The sequence below is a fragment of the Macaca thibetana genome, chromosome 8, assembly GCF_024542745.1.
Source record: "Macaca thibetana thibetana isolate TM-01 chromosome 8, ASM2454274v1, whole genome shotgun sequence".
In the NCBI taxonomy this organism is placed as follows: domain Eukaryota; kingdom Metazoa; phylum Chordata; class Mammalia; order Primates; family Cercopithecidae; genus Macaca; species Macaca thibetana.
This window is the reverse complement of record NC_065585.1, coordinates 43267207-43279148: the sequence shown is the minus strand read 5'-3', so window position 1 is coordinate 43279148 and position 11942 is coordinate 43267207. Positions and strand designations below refer to the sequence as shown.

Sequence of the window (11942 nt, the reverse complement as noted above, 5' to 3'; positions counted from 1 at the left end):
CAGTATGCAGTCACTCAATGCCTGGGATCTCGGGGCCTTCCTCAGTATGGCAACAGATTTTAACACCAGGAGATCAGATGCCCTGCAACCGAGATCACTCATAATTAGTGAATATTGTACTTGAACATTTGACAGCTCTGTAAAAGTTTTGGTGAGACTGTCACTTTTATTTCTTTTGTAGTTGCCTTCACAAACAGGAAACAGGAAATACACCTCCAAGAACACTGATGTATATTAGCCTAATTGGTTTTTGGTTCAAAGTACCCAGGAATGAGTCTTGTAACCCAGGGGTAACAGGCACAGTCCCCAGAGTAGGAATCAGCTCTGAGCATCTCACTGTCAACTCCTCTGGACAGATGCTATGCAGACAATTTATTACAGGGAGAAACAGGCGTGCTGAGTAACATTCAGGCCTTATGGCCTTAATTCAGGAAGGATTATAAACATTAGAATAAACTAACTTAAATATAAATATATACATATACACATATATTAAATACTATATTATTTAAGTATATTTCAATTATTTAAAAGAATAAATAACATGTTAAAGTAATGTAATATATATAATTTTTCCTGGAATATATATAGAAACTATCACTTAGGAATCATTTGGTTACGAGTAACAGAAAACCCAGCTCAAACTCACTTATACAAATAAATAACAAAATAAGGAAATATTCGGTTCATTGAGGTGGGGAAAAATCCCAGAAGTAAGATTGGTTTTGGGAAACCACAAGTTTGTTGTATCATTTGATTCTAGACAATTCTCTTGGTACAGGTATTCTTTGTGAATTGGCTTCACCCTCAGGCTGTTCCCCTTCTGGTGCAATAAAAATGGTTGTAGCAGTTCAAGATCACATATCTATCATCCCAGAGGATAGTGTCGGCGTCATGGCAGTCCCAATGAAAGTTCTGAGGTCATTCTGATGGCCCGTTGCGGAATCGGCCACTGTATTTTGGGGTCTCATAGGTCAAATGGCTTAAACTAGTTAAGACTTATCCCTGGTGGTAAGAGTAGGGTCAATCCAAACAAACATCACATAGAGAGACATTGGGGGTACTTAGAGTAAAGGGAAAGTGGGAAGGGCATCAGCAAATGTCCACCACAACAGTGCTTCACAATAATCTGAAGACTGATATTTGAGGATGTCTTTGTATAAAACTCCTAGTACTCAGGTTATCTGCAGATGTCCGAAAGAGAATGAGTGGAAGTTCAATAGATATTGATGACCCAAGGCTCTATATTTAGCTGGATTTTCTTTTTATTTATTTATTTTTTTTTTTGCAGAGTTAGGGAGACAGAGTTTCACTCTGTCACCTAGATGGGAGTGCAGTAGAGCAATAATAGCTCAGCGTAACCTCAAACTTCCATACTCGAGAAATCCTCCTGCCTCAGCCTCCAGAATAGCTGGGACTAGAGGGATGCCCCAACATGCCTGGCTAACTTTTTTTTTTTAATAGAGATAAGGGCTCGCTCTGTTGCCCAGGCTGGTCTCAAACTCCTGGCCTCAAGTGATCCTACCACCTCAGTGTCTCAAAGTGCTGAGATTACAGGCATGAACCACCACACCCAGCCTGAACTTTCCATCGACATTGGATTTGCTCTCTGAGAAAATAGTTCAGAATATTTCCACTCTGTTTATCAAGTGCATTTTACAGTGGATGAAGCACTCTTACCTTTGATCTTCTATTTTGCCATGAAAACAACTCTGTCAGCAGTGGGCAGGCATCCCCACTGGAAGCTTAGACAGTGGGGCAGACACTGCCAGTTGCCTATCCAACCACAAGTCTACCGTTTTCCCTTACAGAATCTTGATTTTGTCCAGGGCAGGAATTTGCTGAGTTAAGATTCAGCTAAGAATGGTGGTCAGGTGGAACAATTTTGGTTCTGGAGATGCAAACAAGCCGAAGTTACTAGGTAGGGCTCCTGGAAAAGTGCTTTCAAAGGACACTGGCATTCACTTTTTGTTCTTTGCCCTTCCTCTTCATCATGCCTGCAACTCTGATGCAAAGCTGGAGGAAGAACTATCTCTTGCAGTCATGAAGTCACAAGCATGAAAACAAAAGCCACATGCTGTGAATGAAGCCTAAACTGAAAGAAGGAGCCACTGCACTGGGCCTGGCTTGCCTACTTCCAGGCTGTTATATGAGAAAAAGTAAATCCTATTTGGTTAAGCCACTGTAGAAGGATTCTTGTTACAGGCCACTGCACATAATCCTAACTGATACAAAGAGGTTTCTCAACCAGGTGATGACAGATCAAGGCTTAAACACAAGTCTTCCGACTCCCTGTCCAGTGATATTTCTAATAAATTGCATTACCTCTTTAAAAGCAGAACCCATACTCTGAATGCTATACAAACAGGCATTTTAAATGTATGCCTTTTTTTCCCCCAACAAATAGCTTATTTAAATGATCTGAGACATAGCTCAAATGGTGACAGGGGATTCATTGCTTTTTGTTTGTTTTACTTTTTAACATGAGGCACTCAAACATTTGCAAAAGTTCTAAAGCAAGAATGCCTTGGCTACAGCAAAGAAAAGCTAGGTCATTTTACCAAAATTTATTTCAAGGCTACCTAAGGAAGAATTAGCCAGCTTCCCACATCTTGTGGATGAGGGTTTTCTTCCTTGATTTTCTCATCCACTCGGCTATTACAAAATAACAGGGTTCTCATTAAGTGTGGAATAACTGAGCCAAAAGTAAAGGAGGAACCATACCCAAAGAGTAATTCCAGAGGAATTAAAGATTTAGTTGTAAAAAGCCAAAGGTTTAAACTTTTAGAAGAAAATATAGGGAAACATCTTTCTGATCTTAAAATGGGAGAGAAGTTCTTAAGGCACAAAAGTGTTAACCATAAAAGGAAGGCAAAGTTGATAAATTCGCAACCGTAATATGAAGAGCTTGCATTCATCCAAAGGTACAATGAAGAAAGCAAAAACATAAGCCAATATGTGAGACAAGTTTGCAACACTTGAAATGAACAAAAGACCAGTATTCAGGTTATATAAACATATGTTATACATCAGTCATAAAAAGACAACACAATAGAAAAAGAATGAGCAGCAGATCTGACAGGCACATCACAGAAGAGAAAAACATGAATGGTGAATGGATGTAGGAAAAGATGAGCAACCTCATCTTTAATTAAGAAAATGCAAATTAGTGGGGGTAGAAATTGATATAACCACTTGGAACAATTTAACCTTGTCTTATGAAGTTGAATGCTCTCCTACCCTCCATCTGAGCAAATCACTCCTATGTACATTCTCTAGTGCTATGATTTGAATGACAGTGTCCCCTCCAAAATTTATATTAAAACTTAATCCCCAACGCAACAGTGTTGAGAGATATGGCCTTGGGGGTGGTGATTAAGTCATGAGGGCTCCACCCTCACAAATGGGATTAGCACACTTATAAAAGGGCTCCAGGTTGAAGGGAGTGCCCTCTTTCCCTTCTGCCCTTCCGCCATGTTGAGGACACAGCATGTATCCCCTCCTGAGGTGGTAACACTCTTGGAAGCACTGACTAGGCTTCAGGAGATACCAAACTTCCTGAACCTTGATCTTGGACTTCCCAGCCTCCAAAATGGTGAGAGATAAATTTCTATTAGTTATAAATTACCCAGTCTCAGGTATTTAGTTATAGCAGTACAGACAGACTGAGACATCCAGAGAAACTTTTGCACACTTCCCAGAAGACATGCATAAACATGTCTTTTTCGAAACAGCAAAAAGCTAGATTTAACACAAATGTCCATTAACAGGAGAACAAGGAAATAAGTGATAGCCATTAAATGGAATATTAGATAACATGGAATATCGATAAACCACAGCAGCATGCAATGGCTTGGGTACACCTTAGAAACATAATGAACGAATGAAAGCAAGTAACAGCCAACTACATAGAAATGGTATCTTTTTCACATATAAATAATTATGCCCAAGAATACCAAGAACGAACAATATTTGTGTTGAGGCAAACCCATATGTAATTTTTTTTTACAGTTCCATATTATTTTATCACACATGTACATCCACGTTACCATCACTACAATCAAGATACAGAAGTTCCATCACCACACAGAACTCCATCCTACTACCATTTTATAGTTATACTCACCCCTTGGGCCCCCATTCCTCATCTTTGACAATCACTAATCTGTTCTCCATCTTTATAATTTTGTCATTCCTATAATATTAATAAATAGAATCATGTAGTATGTGACCTTTGGATATTGGTTTTTTTTTTTTCACTCAGCATAATGTCCTTTAAATTCATCTAAGTTGTTGCATGTATCAGTGGTGTTTGTTCCTTTTCATTGCTGAGTAGTATTCCATAGTATGACAGTAGTACAATCTGCTTAACCACTTACCTATTATAGGACATTTCGTTTTGTTTCCAGTTTTGGGCTATTAAAAATAAAGCTGCTAGGAACAATTATGTACAGACTTTGTGTAGATAAAGTTTTAGTGTCCAGGAGAGTGATTCTGGGTCACATAGTAAATGTATGTTTAGTTTTAAAGAAACCACCAAACTATTTTCCAGAGTGACTCTAGCATTTTATCCTCCAGCATGGTATGGTAATTCCATTTTTTTGCATCCTCACCAGCATTTGACATTGATATGGTTTGACTATGTCCCACCCCAAATCTCATCTAGAATTGTAGTTCCCGTAATTTCCATGTGTCGTAGGAGAGACCAGGTGGAAACAATCGAATCACGGGGGAGGTTCCCCCAACCAGTTCTCATGATAATGAGTGAGTTCTCACGAGATATGATGGTTTTATCAGGGGCTTCCCCCTTCACTGAGCACACATTCTTCTCCTCGATGCCACCATTTGAAGAAGGACATGTTTGCTTCCCCTTCCACCATGATTGAAAGTTTCCTGAAGCCTCCCCAGTCATGCTGAACTGTGAATCAATTAAACCTCTTTCCTTTATAAATTGCCCAGTCTTGGGTATGTCTTTATTAACAGTGTGAGAACAGACTAATACAGGAATTATCACTATTTTTATTTTAGCTGTTCTAATAGGTGTGTGGTGCTGTCTCATCATGGCATTCATTTGCATTTTCCCAGTAGCTAGGGATGCTGAACATCTTTTCATGAGCTTATTTGCCATCTAAATATTGTTTACAATAAGATATCTCTTTTGCCCATTCCCTCATTGGATTTTTGTTTTTTTAAAAAATTGTTGAGTTTGGAGTTCTTTAGTATAATCTAGGTATGTGTTTTGCAAATATTTTCTCCTAGTCTATAGCCTGTCTTTTCATCCTTCTAACAGAGTTCTTCATAGAACAAACATTTTAAATTTGGATGAAGTCCAATTTGTTGATTTTTTTTTCTTTTATAGATCATGCTGTCGATATCATGTTCAGGAACTCTTCAACAATCCATAGGTATTTAGATTTTCTGGTATGTTTTCTTTTACAAGTTTTCTAGTTTTATGTTTTATTTTAAGTGTATGATCCATTTTGAGTTGCTTTTTAAGTTTTGGGGTGGCATATATGTGACTGTTTTCAGGTTCTCTGTTCTGTCCTATGTATCAATCTTTTTGCTAATTCCACACAGTCTTGACTACGGTAGCTATACTAATTTTGAAATTAGGTTCAAATTAGTACAAGTGATTTCTCCTACTTTATTTTTCTTTTTTGAAATTATTTCAGACATTCTAGTTGCTTTTCATATAAATTTTAGAATAATCTTGTATATGTCTCCAAAATTCTTGTTGGGATTTTTTTTTTTTTTTTTTTTTTTTTTTTTTTTTGAGACGGAGTCTCTCTCTGTCGCCCCGGCTGGAGTGCAGTGGCCGGATCTCAGCTCACTGGAAGCTCCGCCTCCCGGGTTCACGCCATTCTCCTGCCTCAGCCTCCCGAGTAGCTGGGACTACAGGCGCCCGCCACCACGCCCGGCTAGTTTTTTGTATTTTTTTAGTAGAGACGGGGTTTCACCGTGTTAGCCAGGATGGTCTTGATCTCCTGACCTCATGATCCGCCCATCTCGGCCTCCCAAAGTGCTGGGATTACAGGCTCTTGTTGGGATTTTTATAAGAATTTCATTAAACCTGAATCTGAATATCATTTTGGGGAGAATTGACATCTTTACTAAGTTGACTCTTCCAATCCACAAACACAAATCCAATCCACACTTCTCTACTATTTAGATACTTTTTGATTACTTCTATTGGCATTTTGTAGTTTTCAGCATATGAATCCCATAAATGTTTCATTAGATATACACATATGTAGTCCATATGTTTTTGAGAGATTGTAAATGATATTGTATAATTAATTTTGATATTCATGTGTACATTGATAGTATATAAAAGTACAATTGATTTTGATATGTTTATCTTACATCCTGCAACCTAACTAAACTCATTTTATTAGTTCTAGGAGGTTTTTTCTTTATAGATTAAATTGAATTTTTCTAGTAGACAATCATGTCACCTGCAAATAGGAATGGTTTTATTTCTTCCTTTCTGATTTGTTTGGCTTTTATTTGCTCTTCTTTCTTTATTGCACCATGTCGAACTTTCAGTACTATATTGAATAGGAGTGGTGAGAGCAGTCATCCTTACCTGATCTTATGGAGAAAGAATTCAGTCTTTTACTATTAAATACAATGTTAGCTATAGGTTTTTCATATACACTGTTTATCCATTTGAGGGAGATTTCTTCTATTCTTATTTCTCTGAGAGTTTTTGCCATGAATGTTGTTTAATTTTGTCAAATGGGTTTCTGTACATCAATTAGTGTGATTGTGATTTTTTTCTTTAGACTGTTTATATAGTGAATTACATTGAGGATTTTCAAATATTGAACCATTCTTTTATTCCTAGAATAAACCACCCTTGGTTATGGCATATAATTACATTTATATATTACTGAACACTATTTACCAGTATTTTTAGGATTCTCACATCTATCTTTATAAGAGTAGTTAGTCTCTAGTTTTCTTTTATTGTGCTTTTTCTAGTTTTGTTATCAAAATAATATCAGTTTCATAAAATGAATTGGGAAATATTTCCTCATCTTTTATTTTCTAGAAGAGGTTGTAGAGAATTGGTATTAATTATTTTATAAATGTTTTACGGAATTTTCTAGAGAAACCATCTGGACCTGGAACTTTCTGTTTTGGGAGTTTCTAAATTACTAATTCAATTTCCTCAGTTACAAGACTATCAAAATTATCTATTTTATATTGTATGAATTGTGGTAGTTTGTGCTTTCTGGAAAATTGCTTCATTTCATATAAGTTGTCAAACTTAAATGTGTAGAGTTATTTGTAGAATGTCCTTATTATTCTCTTTGATGTCTGCAGGTCTGTAGTGATGTCCCTTTTTTAATTCCAGATATTGACAATATGTGTCTTCTTTCTTTTTTGTCAGTGTTGCTGAAGGTTTATCAATTTTCTTTTCAAAGAACTAGCTTTTTGTTTTTCTTTATTGTTTTTCTCCTTGTAGTTTTATTAATTTCTGCTTTTATCTTTATTATATCCTTTCTTATGCTTACTTTGGGTTTATTTGGCTCTTTCTTTTTCTAGTTTCTTGAAAAACCAGTTTCTTCAGATAGGAGCTCAGGTTATCAATTTGAGACCTTCCTCTTTTCAAATGTAAGCATTGTATTAGTGCTATAAATTTTCCTCTCAGAACTGCTTTAGCTGAGTCACATAAATTTTGATGCTGTATTTTCATTTTCATTCACTTTAATGTATTTTTTTTATTTCTTTGAAACTTCCTTTTTGACCTACAGATTCTATTTGAAAGTTTGTTGTTTATTTCCAACTGTCTAGAGATTTTCCTGCCATCTTTCTGCTAGGGATATCTAGCTTGATTTGATTACAGCCAGAGAATACACTTTGTATAATTTCAATTATTTTAAATTTGTTGAGGTTTGTTTTATGATTTATGGTATATTTTGGTATACATTTTGTTAGTCAATTCTTCTGTTGTTGGGTGGATTGTATAAATGTAAATTAGATCTAGTTGGTTGATAATGTTATGGTCTTCTCTATGTTTGCTGATTTTCTGTCCAGTTCTATCAGTTATTGAGAGAGGTGTGTTGAGGTTTTTAACTTTCATTATGAATTTGCCTATTTCTTTTTTCTGTTCTATCAGTTTTGTTTCACATATTTTGCAGCTCACATTTTTGGGTATATATTTAGGGTTTGCATGCAAAATAAGTATGTTTGCTATGTCTTTCTGGTAAATTGGCCCTTTTATCATTATATAACGTCCCTCTCTGTCCTTGGTAATTTTCTTTTCTCTAAAATCTTCTTTAACATTAATATAGTATTCCTGCTTTTTAAAAAATTAATATTTACATTAAAAGATTTCATTAAAAGATTTTTTCATTCTGTAATTTTTATCCTCCTATATTGTTATATCTGACAGGAATTTCCTATAAACAGCATATACCTGGGTTTTTTTTAATCCATTATGTCCATCATCTTTCATTTGTATATTTTGGCCACTTATAGTTAATGTAATTATTGATATACTTAGGCTAATATCTGCCATTTTTGTTGTTTCCTGTTTGTCCTGTTTGTTCTTTACTTTTTTCCCTTAATTTTTATTTTCTAGACTTATTGTGGGTATTTAGGACTTTTTAAGAATTCCATTTTTATTTATCTATAGTATTTTTAGGTATATCTCTTTGTCTTCCTTTTTCAATGGTTGCTCTCCTTATTACAATAAATATATACAACTTACCAGAGTCTATTGGTAGAATTCTTACCTCCCTTTACATTCCTTTACTCTTCCTCATTTATAAAATAATTTTCTTAAATATTTATCTATGTACATCAAGAACTACATCAGATAGTGTTATTTTTTGCTTTAACCGTGAAATATAATTTAGAAAACTTAAGAGGAGAACGAAAGTTTATTGCACTTACCCCATTTTTCTTCTTTGTATTATTCTTATCTCTTCTTTTTTTTTTTTTTTTTTTTTTGAGATGGAGTCTCACACTTGTTGCCCAGGTTGGAGTGCAATGGCGTGATCTCAGCTCACTGCAACCTCGGCCTCCTGGGTTCAAGTGATTCTCCTGCCTCAGCCTCCCGAGTAGCTGGGATTACCAGCGTGCATCATCACACCCAGCTAAGTTTTGTATTTTTAGTAGATATGGGGTATCAACATATTGGCCAGGCTGGTCTCGAACTCCTGACCTCAAGTGATCCACCCACCTCAGCCTTTCAAAAAGTGCTGGGCTTACAGGTGTGAGCCACCATACTCACCCTATTATTTTCTCTTGATGACACACGTTAGGTAATTTTTATATTCCCATAGATCCCTGCCATTTTTTTCTTCAGCCTATTTGATCTATTGCTAAGATAGGGTAATTTCTACTATTCTATTTACAAGCTCACCAATTCTTTCCTCTGTCCACTCCATTCTCATGTTAGCCCATCCATTGAGTTTTTTTTGTTTTTTTTTTTTTTACTTCATTCATTACATTTTCCTAGAAATTGGAAAAAATAATGAAGTAAGAAAAGAATGCAAAAAGGAAGCCAATATGTTTTTTGAAGTAGTAAAAGGAAACAAATTCTTTCTGCTTCCTAAGAAATGAATACATTCATGGGTTGGCCAGGGGTCCAGTAACCATGCAGGCTAATGTGACTCATATTTGACTGGTCCTGCTCCTTTCAACAGCCCTCTGTTAGAACATGCCCTAGAGTTCCCCTACAGAGCAATGTGGCTACTCTGGGCAAGGCTGCCTCCAGATGACTGGACCCACAGCCGAGGCAGGAACAAGCAGTGTTGCAGCGTTAAGCCATAGCTTATCAGAGTGCTGCAGAGCTTTCCTCCTCTGGCCTTTTCAACGCTGGCCCTACTCATTTTACTCTCAACCTTCAGTTCCCTCAAATCCCTGACTGATTCCATGGCTTTTTATACTTTTCTCTCCCCCAGCATGTGCTTCCTCCTAATTTCTGCTTTCTGCTTGCTTACCTGGCCTCTGACCCATTTTTGCTTGCGTTATGACATTGTGCACATGTGTGGATTCCCTGACCCAGCTCTTCGGCCGGGGCCCCTAACCTAACTACACACCACCTAGACATTCTAATGGTTTCACTTTCACCAACAACTGCGTTGCTCTCCAAGGCTAACGGAGTGAAGACCTTTCTTTCTTCTCTGCAAGGCAGGGGTGGAGAAGATCGATTTTAAAGGCCTACAGCCTCTACTCTCCAGGACATATTTCTGTGAGGTCACCAGCTGCTTCTTATGTGTGCTCCTTCCATCCCAAGCCCAGCACGTGGAGGCAGGACAAGAAATGAGTGGGCAGACAAATCAACACTGAAAGGCTTGGTAAATACTAACAGCAAATACTAAAAATAACTACACTACAGAGGTTTACTTTTAGGAATTTTTTTTTTTTTTTAGATGGAGTCTCACTCTGTCACCAGGCTAGAGTGCAGTGGCATGATCTCGGCTCACCGCAACCTCTGCCTCTCGGGTTCAAGTGATTCTCCTGCCTCAGCCTCCCGAGTGGCTGGGACTACAAGCATGTGCCACCACGCCCAGCTAATTTTTGTATTTTTAGTAGAGACGGGGTTTCAACATGTTGGCCAGGATGGTCTCGATGTCTTGATCTCGTGATCTGCCCACCTCGGCCTCCCAACGTGCTGGAATTACAGGAGTGAGCCACCACGCCCAGGCTATGTTTAGGAATTTCATTTGTGCTTTTGCATTGGGGCGAGAGCGAGGGAGAGAATGAGGACTGTAGAGAAGTTGGAAATGTTGCTGTTCTCTGGAGATGGAGCTACTGAAGACCTTCCCTGGGTAGACAGCACTCCTTCACCTCCTCCCTGAAACACTTCTCTCTCAGCCTTCCCAGGCTTCCTCAGCTCTGCAAATGCCTCCTCCCTGTGCCACAAAGGTATCTCTGCTCTTACCAGCAGAGAGGAAAAGTGGCTAAGAGATTGCAGGCTGTTTTGTTCCTCAGTCTCATCCTCTCTCATATGCATGATAGCCTGGCTGCCTTTTGATCTCAGCTTCTAAAAGAAAGAAGGGTGACTGGGGTTAGTGTGTGTCTCCTGTATATCTGTGAGTCCCTTGTATGCTGGGTGTGACATGGCAGAGCCATTAACCCCACATGACACAATCTGCAGACACAGACTCCAGACTAGGAATCCCACACATTCCCCAAAATGCCCACTGTTGCGCTCCTGTAGGACTAGGGATGAGCATAAATGGCCTTGATCCTTTTAAGGCCAGGGTACCCTGGTTGAATAAAATGAAGGACAGTAAGCCTGTTCAATTCTGTTTCTGTTATTTTCCCTTCCCTGGTGAGTAATTCAGCTATGCTGTGAATCGATAGGGATCTCTGGAGCTGGAAGAAGACACAAAATGAGAGAAATAAATTGCTCCCAGTTGGATGAATTATAAGCACCTTTGAGCTCCTCATCATATCTATCCTGTGCAATCAGCAAAGGAGTATTTTGAGCCTGAGTTTCCACCCCCCTCCGCTCCCCTAATCCCTCCTTCATATCATGCACTCTCTAGCACAGTCTGACAGCCAAAAGAAACAAAAGGCCTTCCTTCCCTACTCTCAAAATCGCCACATCTTTTCCCATCTCCCCCCTTCCTTCCTTCATGACTCCAGTGAAGAGGGAGCATCCTTCACAGAAAGGTTAATCCCTCCGTTTATATCCTGCTCTCCCCTCCAGCGTCATCCACATCTCACTCCATCCCTTCACCACCAGCCCTCTTACATCTTCAGGATACCACCTCTCTGGGCTCCTTCCCCAAAGCTGGAAAACAGCCTTGGCCTCTGTGATTCTGCAACCCTTCCTTCTATTTTATTACCCTTTACAATTCTCTCTCTCTCCTCTTCTCCATCATGCATCCCAGAAGAAGGATCTAACTGATTATTTTCATCATTCTTCCTATATTTACTCAACCTATTGCAGCCAGACCTCTCTCTGCTTCCTGCAA

At 38.2% G+C, this 11942-nt stretch overlaps 1 protein-coding gene across 5 annotated transcripts in view; it reads right to left on the bottom strand.

Moving 5' to 3' along the window:
- The window catches only part of NCALD (neurocalcin delta), a 448039-nt gene that overhangs the window by 212065 nt on the left and 224032 nt on the right, over positions 1-11942 (bottom strand). For 4 of the 5 annotated variants that reach the window (XM_050800727.1, XM_050800729.1, XM_050800731.1 and 1 more), the window contains one exon: positions 2-82. The exons of the other annotated variant lie outside the window; for it this stretch is intronic. The gene's annotated coding sequence lies outside the window, so the exon portion shown is untranslated. The remainder of the gene's footprint in view (position 1; positions 83-11942) is intronic. 5 annotated transcript variants of the gene reach the window in all.